The sequence below is a fragment of the Achroia grisella genome, unplaced genomic scaffold, assembly GCF_030625045.1.
Source record: "Achroia grisella isolate CSIRO2021 unplaced genomic scaffold, CSIRO_AGI_Agris_v1 utg540, whole genome shotgun sequence".
NCBI classification, from domain to species: domain Eukaryota; kingdom Metazoa; phylum Arthropoda; class Insecta; order Lepidoptera; family Pyralidae; genus Achroia; species Achroia grisella.
The window spans coordinates 1,549,347-1,574,724 of record NW_026712925.1 but is presented as its reverse complement, the minus strand read 5'-3'; the positions used below and the strand labels follow the sequence as shown (position 1 = coordinate 1,574,724).

General features: G+C 32.2%; 1 long non-coding RNA gene across 1 annotated transcript; it reads left to right on the top strand.

The window, feature by feature from the left end:
* The first annotated feature begins 13,967 nt into the window (after window positions 1–13,967).
* LOC131847741 (uncharacterized) lies at window positions 13,968–24,749 on the top strand. Its single transcript, XR_009357732.1, has 4 exons — window positions 13,968–14,032; window positions 15,116–15,279; window positions 17,485–17,675; window positions 24,668–24,749. It is a non-coding gene; the product is annotated as an uncharacterized LOC131847741 (long non-coding RNA).
* The last annotated feature ends 629 nt before the right edge of the window (window positions 24,750–25,378 follow it).

The following is a 25,378-nucleotide window of genomic DNA, read 5'->3' as shown; positions in this document are numbered from 1 at the left end:
GATTAACGGGCAAGAAGAACTGGATTGTAATGATTTATATAACTGAAACTGTCAAATGGTGCATCCATAATGGCTATCAGTTTCAATCAGTTTCGAACACTATTTTTAGAATTTTTATTTCTATGAATGAATTATAGAAGTTAATCAAGTAATGGATGTGTATACATGGCTTTTGATACTGGTTTCTGAACTCCATCATCATCTTTATACTCCTCTGCAGATTCTCCTATTAGAGATCTGTCTTCCAGAGATTTAGAAAGATGAAAATATACTTCTTGTTTCTTTTTTTTATATGAAATAAATTAAAAAAGAAGTAGGCATGGAGAAGATATTTTTAATACAAGCAATAATCTCATTGTACTTGCATGTGGGAGATATGATAGAGACTACTGAACTTAATGTCAATGATAAAAGCAAGTATAACAGAGTTGTAAAAATAAATTAAACATTTTTATGCTACTTAGTAAATGGTTCTGTCATCTGCAATTGTAAACACTTTTAGTACTTTGACATAGTGATAATATTGTTGACAAATTCGAATATTATTAACCGTTACCTAATGCTAGAGCCACAGATAATATAATATTACATACTAGAGCCAAGATGTGGGCGATAGATGAGTGGACAGTGTGTGTGAAATTAATGAAACAGAGGAAAAAGATGGTAAATACTTATACTGTAGATACGAACAGGAACACTGAAAAGTGATAATAATACTGACAATACTAAAATTATAAAAACTCATTTTTTTGGTATATTTATTTACGTTTAATATTGAAAGCATTCAATCTTGATACAAAAATAAATATATAATAAAATGTCCAAAGATTTTGTAACATGCCCTTGCCTTAATAAAGTGTTATTTGGACAAGGTACATAACTGTATATATGTAGTTCATAATAGTACCATACCATATGTTGTACCTCACTTGATTTTCATATTATTTATATTTGTTTGTACCATGTTGTATCTAGGTGTGAAGGGTTAGAAGTCAGTATAATTACTGACACGGGAGGTATAGCGCCTTAATCCTCAGACGTAACAACATATAAGGGGGGTACCGTGGGTGTAATCTGTAACCTTTGTAAGAATATGTATTTCCAGCTTCATACAGATTCCATTCCACAGTCAGCGTGCTTGTCATTTCCGTTCATTTATTTGTATCATAACAAATTTATTATTTTCCTTCGTGACGAAAGAGTTTTTTTATTAATGGTGCTACTAAGCACCATTAATAAAAAAAAGTGATTATAAACTTTGTAAAAATTGTTTGTAACTATAACAAAAAAATAAAACAAATATGTGTATGGAATAAAATATTAGATACATGAATTACAGTTGTTATTCTCCGTGACTGCAAAGGACAATTCACACAGCGCCATCTAGATTCAAATTAAGCTAGTTAAAGCTTGTGTTATGGGTACTAGATAACTGATACAAATACATAGGTATTTTCGTTATTTATACATATTATACATAGAAGACACCCAGACCGATACAAATAATCATACTTATGAATACAAATGTTTGTGCCCTGTGAGTAATTGAAACCGCGGCCATCGGCAATAAAACGATGTGCTAAACCGCTAGACTAATGAGACCGTCAAAATGAGATCTAGGCACTATTTCTACATTTAATTTTGATAATATCTAGATAAATAAGACAGATTTGATTTAAAATTCATATGACTCGGGGAACTACTATTTCTGGAAACTTTTGACCTGTACGCGGTGGCTACCCGGAAATCATAGCGGTCAATACTTGGTAAATACTGCCATCATGGTGGATGAAGAGTAATTTATTGCAAGTCAGTTCAGATATCCCAATTGATCTGATTTCATTTTTATTCCATCATTTTCCATTGTTGCTCTTCTAGTTTATATCTTTAGCACAGTTGGTGCCATATTCAGGGAACCAAGGGGATTGTTAGTAATGTAGATTAATAACCATTGCTAACAATGTACCATATCACGTTGACCTCCACGCGGTTCTCGGTTCTCCCTGGAAACCATCATGTTAAAATCCTGGTGAATTTGCCACGATGGGCTAACTGATCTGATCTCATACTCATCTTATCATCCTGCACTGGTGCCCCGCCAGTATATACCGTTAATGCAAACGAGTGCACCAATCCTTTATCATCACTTTAAAAAAAATGCTATATTAATACATATATACAAGCAGGTATAGTCACTTTTACTTGGTCTAGGAACACGTCTAAATCTTCTATTAGAGACTTTCAGAACAATAAAATATACAAAATTACTATAAATATGATTTTAAATACGAATTTGATTAGCTACAGAGTGTAGAAACGAAGTAGTGAGAAAACTCACCGTACCGCTGTTGATACGACCTTTTCATTAGTATATATAACTTTAAACAGTTTTAACTGACTACTGCATTTAATTATGAAAATGTAATTAAACACGAAAAGGTTTCTGCTTTGTGCGAATAGTGTGTAACTGACCTGATGTTATAAAATTTGAAAGTGAGTAGTTTACTGAAACACATGGTCATTAGTTCAACGAAAATGTACTAAGTAGTGTAGAAATACTTTATCATACCTACGACTAGCTGGTTTACACGATTTCATTTTTCTCATCTTTTATGTACCTTAATATTAATGTATTACACCTATATGATCCTTCGTCTTGAATCACTCTATCTATTGCAAAAAACTGCATAATAAATTCATTGCGTATTTTATAAGATACAGTCAGTTAGAACAATTTTATTTTATACTCTGTAAATATTACAGAAAATAAAATGCTCTTCTTAACTAATTGGTTTATTCCCATTCTTAGAAATTATCGCGGTGAATAAGAATTTTTATCACAAAAACGTTAGTTTATTCTTAGAGTTAGAATCGTTGGTAGTGACATCCATTAAGCAGTATATTTTACTATTAGTTTTGTTAAAGTTTTTGGCTGAAAAGAAACCGAGTAGGTATCTATTCTCATGATTGATTTAATGAGAATATTGTTCGCCTCTGTCATTGTTATATTACTCAATAATTATCAGCTACAAATTTTGATTACAACTTAAATGACAATTTAGGTTAAAAAAATCCATGATCATAAACTTAAATACCATAACTACCCATAACTAAAGTCAACAACAATAATATACAAGAGCATTATGAATAATAAGAATTCGCAATTCTGAAATCAATCTCTTTCCCTTGCGTTTAGATTTTGATTGGGATTACAATAAAGCATTGCGCCTCATTTTATATACATATCTGTGTACGTGCAAGATGGCCTTAATTTTTTGTGTTTGTTACGAAAGATGTATCTTCGCCGAAACTCAACCGATTTTGAGAATTCTTTTTGCAATCGATAACATTCATTGCTCTCGTGTTATTTATTCTTATGATTGATTGTTGTAATACATATTACTGTGGGGTTGTTGTGGATCAAAATACATATTTACTTGATTATATTTAATTTGTAAATAGCCTGTTAATGAAAATTAGTACAGAGGAATTGGTTTGAGTTAAGTTGAAAGAGCGTGTTAAATTACTACAACTCTAAGGTGTTTAATAATTCAGAAAAATAAGTCCTGAGTTAAGAAACATAGGTGAATTTATGACTAAAATTAAAGCTATTTCTTTAACCAACAACTCTAATAATATTTAATATATATAGTATTAATTATGATTTACTAACTGCTGCTGCTGCTGACCGCGGCTTGGGCTCCGCGAAACCGATACGTACATCTTTTTCGGGGAAACTTCAGGTAACCGATCTCAATTGATATCTAAGTCTTGAAAGTTAGTGGTTTGGGCTATGTATTGATAGATCAGTTAGTCAGAATAATCGGTTAGACAAGACAAACGAATCTACAAATAGAGATTATGAACATTTACCTTTTACCATTTCTGCCATGAGGATGATGGATGGTAGTACTATCCATCTATTAAGCATATGTCGGAAAGAATTGTTACATTGAAAATCATGTTGAGGTTGATTCCTGGTCTCATCTCATCTCGTCAGGTGTGCCGCCAGAATATCCCCATCAGAGCAGACTTTCACCGTCCTGCACTCCATCATCCAAAAAATATTAAACTATATATACTGTTCGGGTTCACATCGCTATTGAGAATGGTCTGCTCTAATCACTATGACTGATTTCCTCTTATTAATTGTTTAACCAGTTGGTTGTATACTTAATATTTTTTCTATTTGAGTATTTAATTGAATTAGTGCTAATTGGTAGTTTGTATTCACAAAATCTTTCCGAATGAGCGGTAGATTAAAAAAAAATGTGATGACTATTCAAAAGTTCTTCAATGTAAGTTTATTTGAATAAATGATTTCTATTCTATTCTATTGGAGAAAAATCCGATAATTAAAAAATATTAAAAGAAGGTAGTTGCATTATTACTCGGTATCGTTAAACTAGTTGCGTATAACCCCCACTCATTTGTAAGGCACGGCATTAGGTCTTGGATGGGAAAGGGAATCGTGTTAGAGACAGTTAAATTAATGCCATATAATTGTTACTTCATTATAATACATACAGTTACTAGTACATAGAGTTGATATTTCTAATAATAGTCTCATCGATAAGTTATACAAAAGGTTGTATTTTTAAAATTGCCGTTACTGAGATTTTGAATCGAATATAATTTACTCGAAATGTGGTCCACCTCAGCCACAGAGGTTGTCAACATTGATTGGGCCATTTATTTTATAAAACATTGATTAATCTTAAATCACTCTGTACACACAAAATCTGGCTCTAATTTATTTTGTATTCGTAATTATTGGAAAGCTGAGCGAAGTTTCCCGGAAGCGGGCAGCGCGCGGGAACAGGAAGCTCCGGCGGATGGTGGGGGGAAGGGAGAATAGCAAAAGATGAGATGTTAAAGGTCATTTCCATCGACCAAACAACACTAGACTGGAATTCGTTTGGTTAATACCAAGCTACGAACAATTTCCTATTAACGTTATAGAAGAAAATTGATTTGTAATATATTGTGATATAATGATCCTTTGGAAATAAACTGTAACGCTTGTAAAAATAACTATCGAATATACATATTTAGTTGATCACACACAATTACATCGCAGCAATACAAAAAGGTAAGCTCAGTGTGGAAGGAACAAAACACTGATTTACAGCTTCAATCCATTTGAGGCTACCTACGTGAAAATAATTAATAAAAAAGAGCAATAAAAATGGCAACCTGTTGTTTGTTACATGGGAATTGTTTAATAATATAATCGTAACATAACATTAAACGTAGTAAAATTAATGCAACATGTAATATGAATTAATCCTATACAAGGAAAAAGAAGTGTTTTTTATTGATAAAAAAAAATATTTCTATTAATAATTATATATATATATATATATATATATAAAACGAATAATTTATATATATATATAAATTATTCGTTTTAGTACTAATTGTTATTTTTTTATATTTACACTAATTACACCTATACGAAGCCGGTGTAGTTATGTAGTTTATTATGTAATTTTTAGTTAGGCACTAATATTCAAGTCTATTTAGAAAGTTATAATTTTCTATCTAGGCTATACATATTTTGTAGCGCCTCATTGCCATGACTCATATTATGGGAAAACCGTTATAAAATTACTGCAAATATCTAAAGGCAAGGATATCCGCAAGATTTGTAATGGGATCAAAAACTCACTGGTCATTTTTGAGCTCGTCTCTCCGTCTCATTTCATAATCTCTTTTCTAGAATATTTCTTGCAGTAATTAATCAATGCAAGAATGAATAATTAATCGAATATTTAAGAAAATTAGAGAAAGAATATTGTTTGAAGTTGGTCAATTTTGGCAATTCAACGGCTACATGCTCCTTTTATAAAATATGTACTTAATTATCTAGCGAATTGTGAGTAATCAGAATCCTATATCATATGTACTAGATTCATCAAGTAAAACAAATTTTCGACTGACAAAAAATATGTATTGAAAAACGCGATAAGTTTATTATACTGTAATCGATTTTTAATTTTAAATATGTATGTACGTACAGTACATAATATATTGTTAGCTTAAACATCTTAATAATATTAAAAAACGCAAAAGTTTGTGAGTATGGATGGATAGATACAAATAAATGAATGAACAAGTTTGATGAAACTTTACAGTAATATAGCTTATACACCAGAATACGCATACATGTAATGATAAATGTCAAGAAAGTATGATGCAGACGAAGTTTTGCTGGTCAGCTAGTACATGATTACATAAATAACGTATCTGAATAAGATTTTTTTGAATTAATATAAATTATTCTTTTTGCGTTGTATTCGGTAAAGCTTCAAGATTTCATTCAATTTATTGGTCTTTGGACTTCGAAAATACACAACGGGACAACTCGCAAACGACAAACAGTATGTGTGGACTGAGTCATTATGGGTATTATGTCATTCCTATAGCTATCTTACTATAGTAATAAGCAGAACGACACCAGAACTCTTTAGCGCTAACATAGTTGAATTAATGAATTCTGAGGATATTTTTTTCTTTTGTGAAACACGTTATGTAGCGATATAGATTTGTGTACAGACACACATATTTTTAACAACTAAAAGAAGTATATCACAAGTACAATCAAATATGAAAGTTACATTTTGTTAATTGATAAGTACTTAATTTTACCTGTTTAAAAAGAAAACTTTAAACGTATCTGTGGCTAATGTCATGCTAAGAAAATAATATAAGTACAATACATTCTTGACCCTTCAAGTCCAACATCTGACTACTCATTACCACCAAACTCATTATTTTAGAATTTACAGGTGCATGAAAGATAGCTTAATTCTAGCAAGTTACAGAAATGAATTTGGTATGATTTAATCTAACAGCGGACCCTATGTACTAAATTAATGCTGTTTGTATAAAATATCCATAGAAGATTAGAATTCTTCTAAATCCATTTTTCGTACCAAAGTTTCTTTTTCTCCTTATTTTTTTTAAATTTAGGTGATATTTAAGAAAAGTAAGAAAAGATAGAAAAACAAGAGCTCTAGTATCCTCATAGTTTCACTAATATTCAGTTGTCTTCATTGATGATTACAACAGACTATTTATAAGACAATGTATGGTTGGGAACACTTATTAGACCGTTCCACATTCGCCGGCCGTTGTACTGTACAGTTACCAAACTCTACACGAGCCCAGTGAGTCATGATTGGAAGGAAATACGCAGCGCATTTTTTAAACAGCGCTTTCGTTGCTGAAGGTTCAATAGCCTATTTTGTAGAAAGAATATTATAATATATTTTCCAAGCTACATAGCTTGGATGACGAACAACCTGACAGTTAACCTGATGGAAAATGGTAACCATCGCCTATATATAATAGTATTAGGGATAAAGCTTAGTCATTAAACATCCGGAATACTTTCGTTAGTGTGGACTACAAGTGCTGGAAAGACTAGTCCTAAGAATACTACAAGACGTCCACGATCTCTATATATTATAAATTTTAAACCAGAGCACAATTTACAAAGCAAACTTGTTTGCGGCAGAAGTAGTGGACACGCAAAGTAATAACACTCACTGTGTGTATTTTTATAAATTTCCTTGCATGAATACTATCCAAAATGTCTGCAGAATGAAAGAAGTCGAGACTTCTTTATTTATGATTTCACATAATGTTATCGAGAAATCTTGATTCATTTGGAAATAGCTATTCACGTCTATTAAGTAGTAACTGAAAATAAGTAAGGTTCGTTCTTTGAGCTCACGAATGAGTAGGTGCCTTGATTCAAAAGGATTGCGTTTATTTGCTCGCGTTACGTCTACAACGTGTCACAGGAAGCTGCGGCTGGGCACGTGTCTTTGTTGAAGCAGAGATGTAGGGTTGCCAACGAAGGAATAAAAATATGATAAAATCCCTTACTCTCTGAACTTGTACTATGACGTATTGTGTATTTTTACTGATTTTCGTAGATCAAAATCTAGTACAAACTTGTATAAAGCCAAAAATCTCGTATTTGGACGAGGATCCTCGTACGATTGGCATCCCTGCCGAGAGGTGCCTTGACCTAATGCTGTGTCTCGAGGACTCAGCAAGGCTAAAAATCATAGTACAAATGTCTACATTTTTATAGCTATTTATATAATAATAGTAATGTAGTAACTCTTTATGGTGCGTAGAAAAATATTTACAGAAAAAGAACTTAATATAAATATCCTAAACAAATGGCGGATTTATCGCTTAAAGCTATCTCTTACTAACAATCTAGATATATAGATATATATATATATTCTGTCTGTTATATAATTTTATGACATAACTCTCTAACTCTGTTTAAGCAACCTATAGATCCCCGTCCAATTCAAATGGGTATCGAAATTACGACGGCTTGAGCTGAGGTACGAATCCTGTCGGTGCCCTCAGATTAAAATCATATCCAGGAGGTAGGAGGAGGCAGGAACACTATAATCTGCCGGTTTGAATTCTATAGTCTTGCCATTCCGTGGAGCTGTAAAGGCCAGTTGCGGCTAACAGCATTAGAATGATTCGAAAAAAAAATCTAGTACAAATATAACACCGTGACTGCTTTTGTAACTAAAATGCCATTTATTCCCACTTCCTTGTGGACGAAGATTTTCCACGTGTCGAAAAACTTGGGGATGACTTTTTTGTGAAAAATATTATACTTAATTATATTTGTTTCTCATATATGGATGGAACAGACGGAATACTATATACACAATATATTCAATATATGAAAGAGTGACAGTGGGAACACTAATATTAATTTACATACAATAGTATATTGTTTATTCTAGTTTTTGTAATGAAATGTATTTTTCAAGGTCTACATATTTATTTATTTTGTTTTAAACTTGAGTATTTACGTGAAATGAAGGAAATATTCGTTAGTATAATAAATTAGAATACTTTAAATATTTTGTGTAGGTATGTATTATTTGCTAAAACAGTCAGATATTATTGTTTTTTATAATTATGTACAATTTAATTTTATAAAAAAAGGAATGTAATGTATAGATATGTTGAATCTTATAATTAAAATAGTATTATTAACTGTAGCAGGACGAACTTTGTCTATTTATTTCAGTTAGTAATTTTACACCAAGCAAGCTGCTTGAGCTGGACGGTGTGGTGACAGTCGTCCAAATCCTCTACATAAGAGAATCCCGTGCCTAGCAGTGGGATAATAACGGCTCGTTATAATGTACATATCATGGTGTCTCCATTTATAGCAAGCTAGAGTAAATATGTCAGTGTATGATTCAGTTTTGTGGTCATGGCTGCGGGCGACTACTGTACATTCGCAGTAAATACATTCGCATTTACGTAGTCGGTTAGTCATTGAAATAAACTAAATTTGTGGTGATAGTCAACCATAATATTAAGTCACAATACAGGGATATTAGTTATTTATGTAATAAGTTTTTACATAAATAATAAATTAATAATAGTGAAATGACACCGTAACAAATTACTCAAATCATTAATAAACCCTTTATTAATTGAGTAATTGAATACATATTATGGTTATCCGTTATCCTATTTAGGAAAAGTATAGGATAACTACTACAGGCGGCCTGGTTACTACTTTAGTTAAGATTTCCTTCTTTAAGTTTTTCCTGTCTTTTGGAAAAATCTAGAGCCTTGTCTATCTTTGTATTTCGTTTACTTAAAAAGCTTTACTCGCTGTACTCTGTTATTGGAATGGTTCACAATCTGGCCCGCCTGATGGTAAGAGGCGACGGAACTTACCACGTAATTCGCGTCTTCATTTGACGCTTGGCATCCCTCATGCGTTACCATTTCTTAGAACTGAAGTGTTCTTCTTTCTTATGAAAAATAACTGCAACTGTTACATCAGTTCAATCAAAATGCAGTTTGTAAAGCAAACTGCTGGGAGTCAGAATTAGGTGAGATAGAGGTTAGTAGAGATAGAGGTTTGTACTTACACAGACGACTTTGTACAAACCCCATTCTGATAGAACTTGTGCTGAATTACTCTACATTGCTTGCCCTACATGTTGTACATTGCTTGTCATACATGTGTACTAGGTAACTATGGTTCTTTTTCTTCTATTTACAAAAAAATGTATATCATTATCTTAAGGTTATTATCTAATGCCAGTTATTAACATTGGAAAAGTATGTCTGATCGTTGCTAAAAGTTTTGGATTTTATTGGAAACAAAATGTAAATTTCAGCTGACTGGAGATACTAAAGAAACCTACTTAATATCTTCAAATAGACCAACATTGACCAATTTCATTTCTCACTTGTATTATTTTATTTTCTCAATTAATCCAATTCCTCGAGGCGCATCGGTTTTTCATTCTTTAAAAGCATTTGCTTGTAGTTTATTTTTATTCTTTAATACATGTACTTTCCATTATTTTTTAATCAAACTGGATTATATATTTATATAAGTAAATAGCTAAAAATATTATTGTATTTTCGTCTAGGTTCACAATATTGTTCAATTCGTATCCTAATTTTCCTAATAATAAATATAATATTCGTATCATTGGTACATTTGGTTATGGTACTTTATGATGGAACCGATTTTGATGATATTTTTTTTATTGCAATTGATTATTCCAATGTTAAAACCTTTATAATATCATCACAATTATAGTCGGTTTATTAACTGGAACTTTAATTTAAGATTTTTTTAACTAATATTAAATCATTACGTGAACGTAAATTTGCAAAGATATTGCCTATTAAGAATATGAAATTGGATTTGGTATATAGGTATTATGCCGTTACGTAAGTAATTATTACAGAACTGATAATGGAATCAGGTAACATTTTCGATAATAAATGGAAATAGAAAATGAAAGAAAAGTAGTACAGGTAAGTCCGTGATATTTTTTCTTTTAGAGTGTGGCGGCGCGGCTAGCATCGATCCATGCCACCTACCTGCCGCTTGTTTCTAATTTAAAAATCTTAACTCGATTTATCGAAATATTAATGTATTACAATTGCTATTTTAATCTATATCTAATAATCACTCAATAATTTCGTATTCACTGACCAAAAACAATGAAAGTAGACGAATGAAAATTTCTAACTTATTTAATTTTTTCGTTAATAAATATTCTTAGAAATATATATAAAAATCTAACAACACACATATGTGTGTAATCCGTATATATCACGTATAATCGTTATAATCCGTATGTATGATATAAAGATATTCATAATGGAATCTTTATTTCAGTAATATGGTGTGACGACTAGGAATATATGTATATATATGAAATTTAAATAGATATATAAATCTCTAATCAGTGATTACTAAGATCGGTGGCGTATAACTCTACGTTACAACTGATTCTTTTGACTTTTACTTACATACCTAAGAGACACAGTTTCATTATATCTCTACAAGATGGCGCTATTCTATGAAGTAATTGTTGAGATATTAATGCTATTCTCCTAGTTAGTGATTTATGTATATGTGGTATATATCCAGAAGTATTTTAACTTCATGGTTACATAATTTCATTTTGATACATAACTTTAGACATTCTTTATCTTTATTTATTCTAGCTAATTGAGCTCTTTTCCAACTTCCACTAAGTGGGGTTTTAAAATATGTCGTAGATACAACTGTAAATACTACTATAAATCTGCTAAATATCAGATAATATTTTAACAATTATACTAATTAGTATTTTAGTATCCATTTAAAAGAAAAACATCGTTATAAGCTATTTAGTGTATGATCCAAAATCCAACAAATAATAAGAGACAAAATCGCAAAACATATAAACATAAAAAAAATATAATCACATTTAAAAACTTCTTGTATTGATATCGAACGAAAACAATGTCTATATACTTACATGTCTCATATAGTTTAGGTTGATGTTACCGCACTGAGCATTGCATCATCAGCCGGGTTGGTGTCGCTCTCAAAACACTATGGTGCTATCTAGTGATACTACACGACCACGTGTTCACATGTAACATGCCTACTACCCGTATAGTGCATATATAGATTCGTTTTGTTGAATTTTGTAGATGATAAACATATATATATACATATATATAGTTAACACGTCTGTAGTTGCACAAGACAAGTTGCGCTTAAATATAACCAATATGAGACTGTTGTTTAGTGCTTGACTACCCCAACTTAGAACCCAAGGGTTCTGAGTTCAAATCTGATTTATGAAAATTCTGATAACAATACATTAATCCGAGAAATGAAGGTAGGTTCATCCCACGACACGTTTGATTCAAATATACCCATGGAATTGTCTCTAGCCAAGTGTTGCGTTCAAAATGACATCGAAAATTATGTAAACGGTATATGTTTTTAATATAAATTTAATGTATAAACTTTTTATTTTTTTCTTTAGACTAACATAGACAATTTCTGTGGAAAGTTTAGATAGATATCTGAATAATTTTATATATAAGGTGTTATTTACTCAAAGGTTTTAATTAAATGCATTATACATGTTTTGTTGTAACTGAGATTTTATAAAAATATGTGCTTGAATGTGCTGGTAGCTTAATTAAAATAAAAGTACAAATAATATTGAGGCAGAACTAAAATCTTCTACTAAAAATAATGTATTGTCAAATCAACATTGTCTAAATGCAACATTGTGTCTTATTCTATAATCCAATATCCAATCCAGTTTAACATAAAGGATACTTTATTTCCGAATTTACGCCGGCAGCTGATTTCTGCTAGTTAGACAATATATTTCTTTTACAAATGTCAATTTTTCTATATAAATATTTATTGCAATGAAACACGTGTAGACATATTACCATGCACTTCACTAATCTGTACAATTTACGTTCATATCAGCTGGGCCAAACTATATGATAACGAGAATTACTATTGTTCTACCTACACTTCGGTATCGCTTAGATAAAACTCATATATTTATATGCAAGTTATTATATATAGCTACTCATTATCCACCATTTTCTTTGGTCTAGTCTTAAAATTACAATACATATTTGTTTTAATTAAAAACACGAATGTATTGCAAATTAGTAATGTAATACATATAGGTATTTTATTTTGTTTCATTTGTAATAATAGTTATTTTACAATTATTATATTACATTTAGTATAGGCAGATTTAGTTGAGCAGTACTTTGTTTCACCTATTTCCGCCGTCTAGCAGATTACTTTGAAGCTTAATTTTGGTCAAACGATGCGATATCATAGTGAATTTATAGAGTTCTGTACTCTATAATTTCACTACAATATCGCATCCTTTGACCAAAATTAATCATGGCAGTTTAGTCCTCCAGAATGGCAAATCAAAAGGTGCCGCTAGCATCATCAAATAACCTAATGTACACGATAGTGTTTATTTGCCACTTACATCAGACGACCCTTCAGATATTTCTGCCATTTCTGCTAACACAAAAATAAACAATTTTATATGAAGTCAATTATATCTGCAATTACAACTCATTAAATGTCAAAATTTCGTCAAGTTTGTTAATAAAATTCTACCAAAATTTTCACATTATTGAGCATGCAATAAATATATGTTAAAATTAATGTAATTTTGTTAACTTCAGGAGAGCTGTCATCTCTGCTTTAACAATTCCTAAAGTTTCGTAAGCCGGCAGTGATGTATGGAGCGAATCAGTGACAATAATAAGCATCAAAATAAACAGCATGATCATACTTAAAACATAAAAAAGTAGCGTCAGTAACAGTTATCTTAGACTGTATCGCCTAGTGATTTACTACCTTAAATTATGACAAAGAGGTTGAGAGATCAAAACGGTCTGAGACTAAAAAAAATCTCTGTCAATTTATATTTCTGACAGACTCTCTGGTGTAGGACTCACCGATATCAGACTGAAAATTAAGCCGAAAGATGGCTGTAGGCTCGCTCTCTGCAACGTTGGATTAAAATATTTTAAATATAACCAACAAACAACGAAAATATGGGCATATAAGTTGCGTTCACCTGAGTTCACAAGTAATACTAAAGTATAGATATAATGTCCACGAGACGACGCATTTACTTGTCAAAATAAAGGAATACATGTATGTAGTTTAGATGTCGTAAATTTAAATTTAGGAATAATTAAAAATTTTTTGGAGTTTTATCTAAACCTAAATAATAAATTAATTTAAATATTATAAATAGACACGAGGTGGATTTTAGAATCCCGGAAGCACTGCTCTGATTATAAAGAATATTTCACTCTTTGAAAGGACATTATTGCAGAGTGGGATATATAGTATGAGTATTATGTTAATATATACAAAACTTACGTTATTAGCCCCTGGGTGAAGAGCACTAGTATAATATTAGTTACTTTATATCTTAAATATATTCACTTTAGTCCACTTTTTTGTTATCTGATAATAACCAAAGGTTTTTGATCATCATCCGATACTTTCCGCTAACCCTTTTACGGCGCGACTTCAGACTACCTTCTGTCAACCCTCTTCTTTTCACTAGCATTGCTAATGTTAGAGTATAAACAGATTGCTATGGAAGGTACTCGCAGATAAACAATTTGATACCATTTGTTTTCTTTCTGATCTTTAATGTTTTTTGTTCTCACAAGAGTAACAATAACAAAACTTCTTATTTAAAAACAAGAAGATCTCTTTTATAGTATTCAAATAGCAAACAGGATTCTTCTGCCTGATGGTTAGTGATAATCATTTAATATATACTCACCATCACTCTGTATGATATTCGGTATCTCATGATACCGTGTTTGCTTCTATTTTAGTCTCATTCATACTTCTTGGATGAATAGATATAATTTAATATACAGTACCGCGTTAGATCTTGCACAAAGACGTTCATCGTGTTACAAAGCAAGCTATCATGAAGAAGAAGAAAGGAAGGAAGGAATGACAGTGAATATATAGTGAATGGAGAAATGACATCTTCACCGTAGCGCCTCTGATGTCTTGCCATCCTCCAGAAAGGCAAGACATCAGAGGCGCTACGGCCTTCCCTTGACGATGTAAAGTGCGTGTATTGCTCATATGTATAGAGTACATATATTACATAAATAAAGTAATGCATATTATGTTCTTAGGTACTTACGTATTATATGAAATATTTATTAGACGTCCGTATATGTCTATGAAAGAATTTTCTCGTAGGTACATACCGACGAGCATGCATAAAGGGATCTACTAATATTAGGAAAGTAAAAGAAATATGACAGGATAGGAGCAAACATGTTTTGTGGTCTTTATCTACATGGTGGGAAAAATACATGAGATTATGAATATATAAATAAAGTATAGTGAAAAGCGAGAGTTGAGTAAGTAAATAATAATAATAATAACCCTTTTCACACTACGCCATCTAGTCCCAAGTGAAGCAGAGTTTGTGTTGATAATAAATAACTGATACAAATAATTATATACATTTTTTTTGGAAATACATTACATAATAAACATAGAAAACACCCATACCGATAGAAACAATCGTACTTATGAATAAAAATGTTTGTATCGTGTGAGGAATCGAACCCGCGACCATAGGGAGTAAGGCGATGTGCTAGACCACCGAAGCCGTCTAAATAAGGTGTCTCTAAATAAAAATAAAGATATGACTAAATATTTATTGCTATGCAGTTTTGTGGCTTAACGATTTTATTTTTTTTTTGTAGTAAATTATCTGTAAAGGAATAAAACAAAAATACTTTTCAAGACGTAGTCAAATAATAACACAACTTAATATTTTGATGAACTTGCTTGCTTAAAATGCTACTATAGACTACATTGAATATCTATATACATCTCTTCTGTAGAGTTAAACATCTCGCTTTATTGTATGAATACTACCAGATCAATTTTGTATAACCTGCTAATTTATACACATCTAATAAATGTGATATAACTCGTAAATATAAATCTAAAAAAATAAGGACGTTTGTAACAGCGTCTAAATATTTAATAATATTATTAAGGTATATATCTCGTTTATATGATGTGTACAATTGTAAACAACGGTGAAAAAAAAAATTTCAACAGTGTTTAAAATGCTGAAATTATTACACTGAGCGGTTAATATAAACTAACAACGAACTAGCCCGGTTTAATAGACAAATTGTATGAAATAATTCATGCTATTATAAATGTGGTTACCTAAACCAGGTTTCTTTGTTCCCCAGATTAGGGGCAAAGGGGATTGTCAGTACTGTGGACTAATGATCTTATTCCTAGCAATGTACTAGCATGCCAGCTTGACCTTTAAGCAGACCCCCTGAAAACCATCGTGATAAATTCTTGGTGAATTTGTCACAATGGGCCAACTGACCTGACCTCATGCTCATCTTATCATCCTCCACTGGTGCCCCGCCAGCGTAAACCGTTAACGCTGGCATGTGCACCATTCCTTGTTTTGTTGTAATGAAACGGTTGTTTTGCAATTCGTCAGTCAGTTCGTTGGTTACCATTGATGAAATAGATGGCGTTACTTGTTGAGGTTAGAGAATTGTTCTTGTTACTAACGCGCTCCTAATAATAGATAGAAAAATAAACACATATCTATATTCAGTGGACAATGAATAGGTAACACACTGATCAAACCCACCGAAATTGAAAAGGTGCAAATCAGAGATGATCTATACAAGTAATAAATGTAGAAAAGACCGTAGGCCTGGCACTTTTATAATTGTCTTTGGTGGTACATATAAACTTTTATAATTTTGCTTACAATTTCTGTACAGCATAACATACGGAATCAAATTAAAACATATGTTAAATATGTATGTTTTAATTAATTTACATTCAAGTTGCTTATTAATTTACACGCTGTTCCTTCACGCCCTGTAGTATCCCCTCCGATCGATTCACCGTACAATTCAAACGGGGATCGAAATTATGACGATCTAAGCCGAGGTTCGAACCCCTAGAGGTGCCCTCAGACTAAAGTCGTATCCGTAAGGCGGAAGTTGCCTTCAGCCGCTCCATAAGTCCTTTCGCGGGTTTGGAGTGCCATCTGCACTCGCCCCCGATCGTCCGGTGTAGCTGTAAAGGCCAGCTTCGAGCAACAGCATTATATACAAAAAAATATATTATAGCATTTTAATGTACGAAATTTTTTTATAAATAACATTCCCCTATAATAAATTGTTTTGTAAAATACAGCGAACCTCACAATTCAACTATGTTTGGTGGTTTGTTTTGCTGAATATTTATTGTTTTTTGAAGATTTTTATGTTTTAATTGCAAATTACATACAATAATATGTCTGTACAGTAATTAGTCTGTATTTATTTTTATTTCTTTTTTATTCTTATTACATAACATATAACCCTTACTTACATATACTATAGAATGACTAACACTTAATAAACTAGTTTTAGATATTAAATTGTAGGATTGGCTTTCACCCAGCTATTTTCTTAATTTTTCATAATAAAAGTGAAAACCTTGATGAAGTTGTATTGTGTTTGTAGTTAATTTTGGCAGTTCAGAGTCATTTATAATTTTTATAATAGACGTTTATTTATTTATAGGGATTAAAGGTGATAAACGTTTATAAGTATAACGTTTTCAGTTACAAAAAACTGAGGGTAGGTAAGGAATGCCGCGGGCCCTGTGTTGAAGACCGCTGACTTATATTACAGAGATAAATAATAGAATCCCTCACCTACGCATCAAACCTTTATTAAATGTCGCCGAACTTTCTACCAATGGGTAAATGCAGGTAAAATTCTAAAAATATATTTACAACAAGCCCTTTGATTCGTAAATACTTATAAATATACTATGTACTACATATGTAGATACTGAAATCTTGGCATAAGGCAATTTTGTTAACTTTGTCACTTTGCCAAACTATAGATAATATCATATCCATAGTTAGCATTAAAAATTAAAATCGCAATAATTAGATGTAATTATATACTTTAATATTTATAATTTATGTGTTTAATAGTTATCACGTCTGTACTTGGAAGATAGGTAATAGAAGCATAACAGAAGCAATAACAAAGATTGTTTAAATCTTTGTCTGTTTGAATATAATACTAAAGATATGAAATCGCGAGCTCAGCAAGTTAGTTTTATTTGTTTCCAATATATCATTTAATGGATTTAAAAGAAATTGTATAAGTATAGCAAGAACAAATGTATGTTTAATTACGATGATGGGATATATGTATAATAGTTTGATATTTTCAATGAAGGAAGTCGCGCAGAACGTAGTACTATATAGCGTAGAGTACACAGAAAATAAAATGTTTCTTGGTATAAATTTACGAAAAGCAATACAATATTTTGTACATTGAATAAAATATTTGAGTAAAGATATACAAATTAATATATTTATTACAAAATATATGTAATAATATTAAAAAAACATGTCCTCAATATTTCCACAGAACAGACATTACTTTTCTATTCTATGGATATCAACACCGATGTTGTTTTTTTATTCATATAATACATGATGACTACGCCACGTAACCAGCAAATGAAGCAGCCAATGTGTGTATGACAGCTATCCTGTCTCTTGTAATACGTGCCATATACACAGCTTCTCGTAGACAATAATAATAAAACAAAAAATGAATTATTAGAGTGCCGATTTTTTAGCCAATTTATAAAAAAAGAGGTTCTCCTTTCAATTGTATTTTTTCACAATCCCTGCATTAATTAGATAATGGTTATGGCTGTATGGCTGGCTGATGCTGGCTGTGGTTCTTCTTATAATATATTTAAATACATTTTATTGAAAATATAATTATGTCTCTTCATACTTATTAAAAAAGTGTAGACATAGAGGGAAACTTTTTGAGAGTAGAGAGTTTTCTAAACAGTACAAATTTTATGAAATCGGCTGTCAGTGCAGACAACTATTTAAATTAGGGGTAAAAATTACGAACAATAAATAAATATGATACAAAAATAATAGTTAATAAGTTAATAGAATAAAAAAATATATTAAGAAATAACAAAACATAAAACAGTCAAAGGAACTATTACAAACATCCATAATGTTAAAATACAGCACACCATTATGTAGTATTTCTTTCAATACAGATTACGAAATTACTTGAAGGTCGCTTACGTTATGTTTTAGCGGGAATGTTATGCTACGGATTTACGGAGTGCTTTAACCACAGATTGTATATTAGTTACTACGTAACGACAACTTTTATGTACGTAGCGACTACGTGTTTTGGTGTCTTTCTTGTTTATGAAATGAAATTATAAACCAAAATTAATGAAGCCATTTAAATAACACCTGAAAATAAGAAAAAAAATTACAACCACTGAACATGTTACAATGGCTTTTCTCGGGTAATTTGGAATAATGTTCTAGACTATCTAGGAACTGGATCATTCAGAAAGACTAGAAAGAAAATATTGATAGAGGGCGAAAATAAACGGTGAAAAATAAAATTATTTTAAAGAGATCGGGATAATTGTGCCTAAAAGAAAAGTGTATTTTTAAACGGTGTCAGGTTTGCGCCACTAGGAACAAAATCTTTTTTGTATGAATCTAACAATTTTTTTCAGCATATTTTCAAGCATTTCATTGCATTGATTCTTATAGGTTTTGTCTGCATATGCTTATGCCTTAATTTAGTTTGTTTTTATTTAATTTGTTTTATTGCTCATGTAAGCATGTACCCTATAATTTCACTGCCATATCTCACCCTCCAATCGAAACACAGCTTACAAAAAAGCACACTGCTTTGTGGCAGCATATAATGTGCATGACAGAAGTACTCACGACGACGCGACAGTACACAAAGTCTACTTTTGGTTATATATATTTCATTCAATAGTTTATTACATAAAATTCTTATGAAACAAACAGGAGAAAATGTTGGAGATGAAGACTATACGAGGGACCCTCGTATAGTCTTCATCTCCAGGTCTACATCTTCAGGTTTCCATTATGTTATAATATTTTATTTGTTACTTGCGTATGCGAAGTTTCAATAGAAAGGGTACAGAGGTGAAAACTCCTTCCTTATTTTTTTCTATATTCCCACACCTATAGATATTTGTTTTATAATCAAATGCATCAAACATTGAGGTATATTGTTAAAACAGAAAAATAAAAATGTAGCGATAAACAAGTATCAGTCCACCTGATGGCGCTAGCGTAGCCTTTTGATGATAGCAACACTAGATATTTTTATCTGTATTATTTCTTCAATCTTATCTCGGTTATCACTGAACCAATTTTGATGTGACTTGCAATAAATTGAAGTGTATTCAATATTGTTTATTAGACTGTTGTCACAAATTACAAGTAGCCGAGGTAGATTTTGTAAAAGTCAGTCTTCATGTCAGCTGCCAAGGTGCTTGCTTTAGAAAAGGCAGTGAAAATACTGGTTAAGATATATGTATCGTTCTCCTCCGCAACGCATGAGCGGTATCATGTGATAACGTAATGTTAGTAGTGCTATTTCATACTTACCGTCAGGTCGATACACCTAATGGTAAATGCTGGAGGGAAAGGGATTGTTAGTAATGTGGACTCTCGACCCCATTGCTAGCAATGTACCATGTCAGATTGCCCTCCACGCGGTTCCCCCTAGAAACCATCGTGATAAATTCCAGATGAATTTGTCACGATGGGCTAACTGACCTGAACTCATTCTCATCTTATCATCTTCCACTGGGGCCCTGCTAGCGTAAACCGTTAGCGCAGGCGGATGCACCATTTCATTATAATATACAAAAAGAAATGGTAAATGCTGACTATCCGCTACTTTGTTTCGTAAATAGCTACTTTGTCATTCCAATTATATAAAAAAATACTGGAACGTTATATAAATTAACATCCAATATCAAACACAATCCAAAGGCTTATTATATAGGTACAGCCAAATTATATACGCAATATTATAATAATTTTGCAATGACATCAGACTTCAGTAAAATTTCAGGCTAGATGGGATATATGCACCGCAATGTTCCTCATATTCTCACAAATTTGAATTTAAAAAAGTATCTATATTATTATAAACATGTACAATAAATATTTGAAAAGAACACGACCTGAGTTTCTTTTCAGTTCTTATCATCTCGAAAACATTTCAAAATTAACGGTAGATTTGACATATCTATCGACAATACCATAACAGCCTGTAATAGACCTAAATGAATAAAGACAATGTGAATTGAATTGAAAAATGAGAAAATAGTTATTGAACAAATGTAGTGGTAAAAGTGTAGGTGAAGGGCTGAAGAGTGCCCAGTAGAGTGCCTTGGAAGACACCTACGTCCAGGAGTAGACTGCACTGGACTGAATAAAGCATAAGATTTAATTATAGAATAGAAGGTATATGCCAAGACCGTTGGGTTTACAAAATATACTATGATAAACTTCTACATTTCTATACTTATTTGATACCATTTAACTGTACTTGTTACGTGTGTTAAGATAGGTGGATTGTCACTTATTATCATGGGGTATTATTGCTATTTTAGTTTGAAAAAAGAGAGCAGTGTAGGTAGATATAGTGTTTGTAACTGAATTATATGAAAGTAAAGTGTAAACATCTGTAAAGGAAAAACAAATCTATACTACATATACCTAACTACATTACAATTTGATATATGTAAATGAATCAAAATGACCTTATAATTAACAATTTGATAAAATATAGTTGAACTTTAATTTGTATATATGTATATTTTAATTTAGGCGGTGTATGTCTGTTTTTATACGATTAAAAAAGACGGGAGACAGCAATATAGAGAATTTATTTACTTGTTATGTCAACATTTCGCTAACATTTAAATCCGATGTTGTAGGGGTACGTATAGGAAAGCTCCAGAAAATAACCACAATAGTTTGAAGGGGGAATGCGTGGAGGTCGACCTTGTCACATTGCTAACAACTAGTCCCCATTAGGGGAAGGGGATTGTTAGTAATATGGATTAATAATCCTATTTCTAGCAATGTACCATGGCAGGTTGACCTCCAGGCGGTATCCCCCGAAAAGCATCATGTTAATTTCTTGGTGAATTTGCCACGATACCCTAACTCACCTCATACTCATCTAATCATCCTCCACTCCTTTGGTGCAAGCGAGGGCGCCATTCCAGTATCATTCCTTAAAAATGTAGCAAGGTGGGGGAATGGGATCGTTAGTAATGTCTAATAAACTCATTGTGAGCAATGTACCATGTCAGATTGCCCTCCACGCGGTTCCCCTTGGAACCCATCGTGATAAGTACCTGGTGAATTTTGCCATTATGGGCTAACTGACCTGAATTCGTACGATTTATAGATTTAAGCAAATCATTGGTTTCAATCATTAATAAATAAATTACAAAAAATATTTTACCTATTTTCTTAATAAAAGGGGCAAATACATATTCAGCATATTACTTTCAAAACTAAAAAATACTGCACAAGCGAAAGTTGACGCAGGAAATATCATACAGTCATTTGTACAAATAAATAACATTCAAGTGTCTGTTTGTAATTTCAAATTAACAGCTTTTCACTAAATGCATATGAGAGTATGCGGTACTTACATCAGAAAATAATCTTAAAAAGTTATGTCTGTATATCTGTTTGTTCTTGCTAAGCTCTAAAACGGGTGGATCGATTTAGACAGGGCTTTCACTAGCAAATAGCTAATTTTATAAGGAGTAACTTAGTTTTATTTATGTAATAAAAAAAGGTAAATGGCTCACGAGCGAAGACGCGGGTTATTGATAGCAATAAATGTATATTTTATATTGTAAATGAAAATATATTTTTAGTACAATATACTATATTGTAGCTACAAAATAGTTGAAAAAATCAGTCTCAAAATAATTGATTACTTTTTACCTGGTATACCTATAATATTCAATACGAGCTCAGTGACCAGGCGATTTAGCACACCGTCTTATTTATGATGGTCGCGGGTTTGATTCTCGTATGATACAAATTAAAACGGTATTAATAAGTTGATTTTATTTTTAATCAATTTATAATTAACCAACAAGGTCTATTGGATGGTACAGTGCCAGCAATGACGCCAATCCCATTACTAACAATCCCCTCCTCTACTTATTTGGATTTTTTATGAAGGGTAATGGTATGGTGGTGTACCCACCTGCGATAACGGTTTACGTTGGCGGGGCACTAGTGGAGAATGATAAAATGAACACGAGGTCAGGTCATCTAACTAACAAATTTGTCCCGATGACAAATATATCATGAATTTATCATGATGGTTTCCAGGGAGAACCGCGTTGAATTCAACCTGACATGATACATTGTTAGTAATGGGTTCAATAGTCCATATTACTGACAATCCCCTATCCCCCTTTATTTGTAGTTTGTAAGAAGATTAATATTCTTACGTACTCGTAATATTAATGAGAAGTCTAGTCAGTGGTCTAGAGCACAGTAAAAATAGTGTAGGTACTTGTATATAAAGCCGCCATTGGTGTTTAATATTGTATGAGACTCTACTAATCACATTACGCAGTTCAATATGCTCGTAGCGTTATATTGTATTATTTGTGGTCAGACGGAGCGTGTTTATGTTTTTAAAGTTCATTGTGCCGCCATACAATCACATAATGGAAAATCCTGAAAACTCCACTGCGGAAATTCGCACGAGCGCTGGCGAATTGGCAGCGCGACATCTATGAGCGGCCGCGGAAACTTCAGCGAACTGAAATGCGTTTACGATCTTTATTATCGGCAGCCGTAATACTACAAATTTAGTTCTTGCCCTACAAAAAGCGTTTCTCCTTTCATAATAATAAGAATACGCCGAGTCGAGTCGGTCGGTTGGCTCGCTCGCTCGTTCAATATAACTACACGGACAGGGCATACGTCCACTGTGTGCGTGGGTGTGGTGGGCTGTGTGCGTGGGTCGGGCGCCCCCCCTCCCTCGCTCCCTCGCCGCGCGCCTTTCGCCCGCTCGCCTCCACCGCTCCGTTGCCGCGCGTCGAACCTAGCTTTCTGTTCACTTATATAACGCTATACATAAACGCAGTAAATAATGTATATACTGGAATAGCGAACTGTGTGCTGCCACCTAGCGGTGGAGCCCCGTAACATCGCCATCGCGGAGTATACCCGACTGTTTTCAGATTTTTCTTTCATGCTACATTATGCTCATGGACCATTACATTATTATAGCTACGGTTAGTTATAGAATGGTTTTCTATGCTTTTGTTCCTTATTCATAGACGGTTTTGCCTTGTCGTTCACTTTAGTCGCGTTACTACTAATCTGTTTTGAGACATTGACTTACCTTTAGTGCAAAATGTTAATTTTGACATTGACTGAGAAATAATTTAGTTAATGGGATTTGCAGTTAATAACTGAGTCATGAACAGCTCTATTTATATGCATTGATGTTCTTTTTTAATCTGTGATTTTTTATTCTGTGAAATGTAATCGATATTTGTGTATAGACAAATATCGATAGGCTATAGCCTCCATAAAGTTTACTATTACCTTTATTGGGTTAAGAATTATCTATCTCCGACACTAATGAACAGCTAAGTCAATAAAATTAATTAATTAATTAATAAGTTACCAGAGGTCAGGTAAAGCAAAGTATCTGACGAATATGAAGTCAAAATAATTTCGATACATTGTATTATGAATGTATATATATATAATTAATTCAAAATTTATTTCTTGGTTTACATATAAGGAATCTATGTATAATGATTTTCAAATCATTCATTGATGATTCAACGCTTTCATTCTAGATGGTAGCACTGCAAACATGGCGGGAAAACTGCATTTATGTTTGAGTCTGCTAACTCAGTGATTACCTTTCTCGACTCACACGATTGAGGTCGCAACTTCGCTAATCAAGACGAAATCAATATATATATATATATATATATTATATTCACAAATATTTTTCTTATCTAGAGATAAATACTAACTGTAACTATTGTTTTTTAAAAAATATGCTCAAAGTAATCACGTATTTATTAAGTGTTGAAATGTTGTGTAATTGTTTCATTTTACTCGTAATAAACAATCATATAGCGTAATTTTTACATTATAAAGTATATGATTCACTCTACCACAAAATAGTAAAATAATATATAAATATTACCATCCAAATTGTATGCTATAGTCTACTGCTGAATATAATATCTACAGTCTCCCTCTGTAACTTTTGTAAGGTCGTTGCTCCTCCAGTCGTGCCCTAAACAGGCGACACGTGAACTGAAGGGAAGCTTTTATAGAGAAGGACAGAAAAACTATGACTGGCAAACAATTTGACGGCACAGATCCATGGAAAGTGGTCCAGATAGAAAGTGACCGTCAACTGCAGACATTACCAACACTTTGAACTTCTAAAGACGAGTCCACAGTGCATAAATAAAAAAATAACCAAACCGTGTTCCTTTTTTTAGTATTTGGAAACGAGCGGAGCACCAGTGTAGGATGATAAGACGAGTATG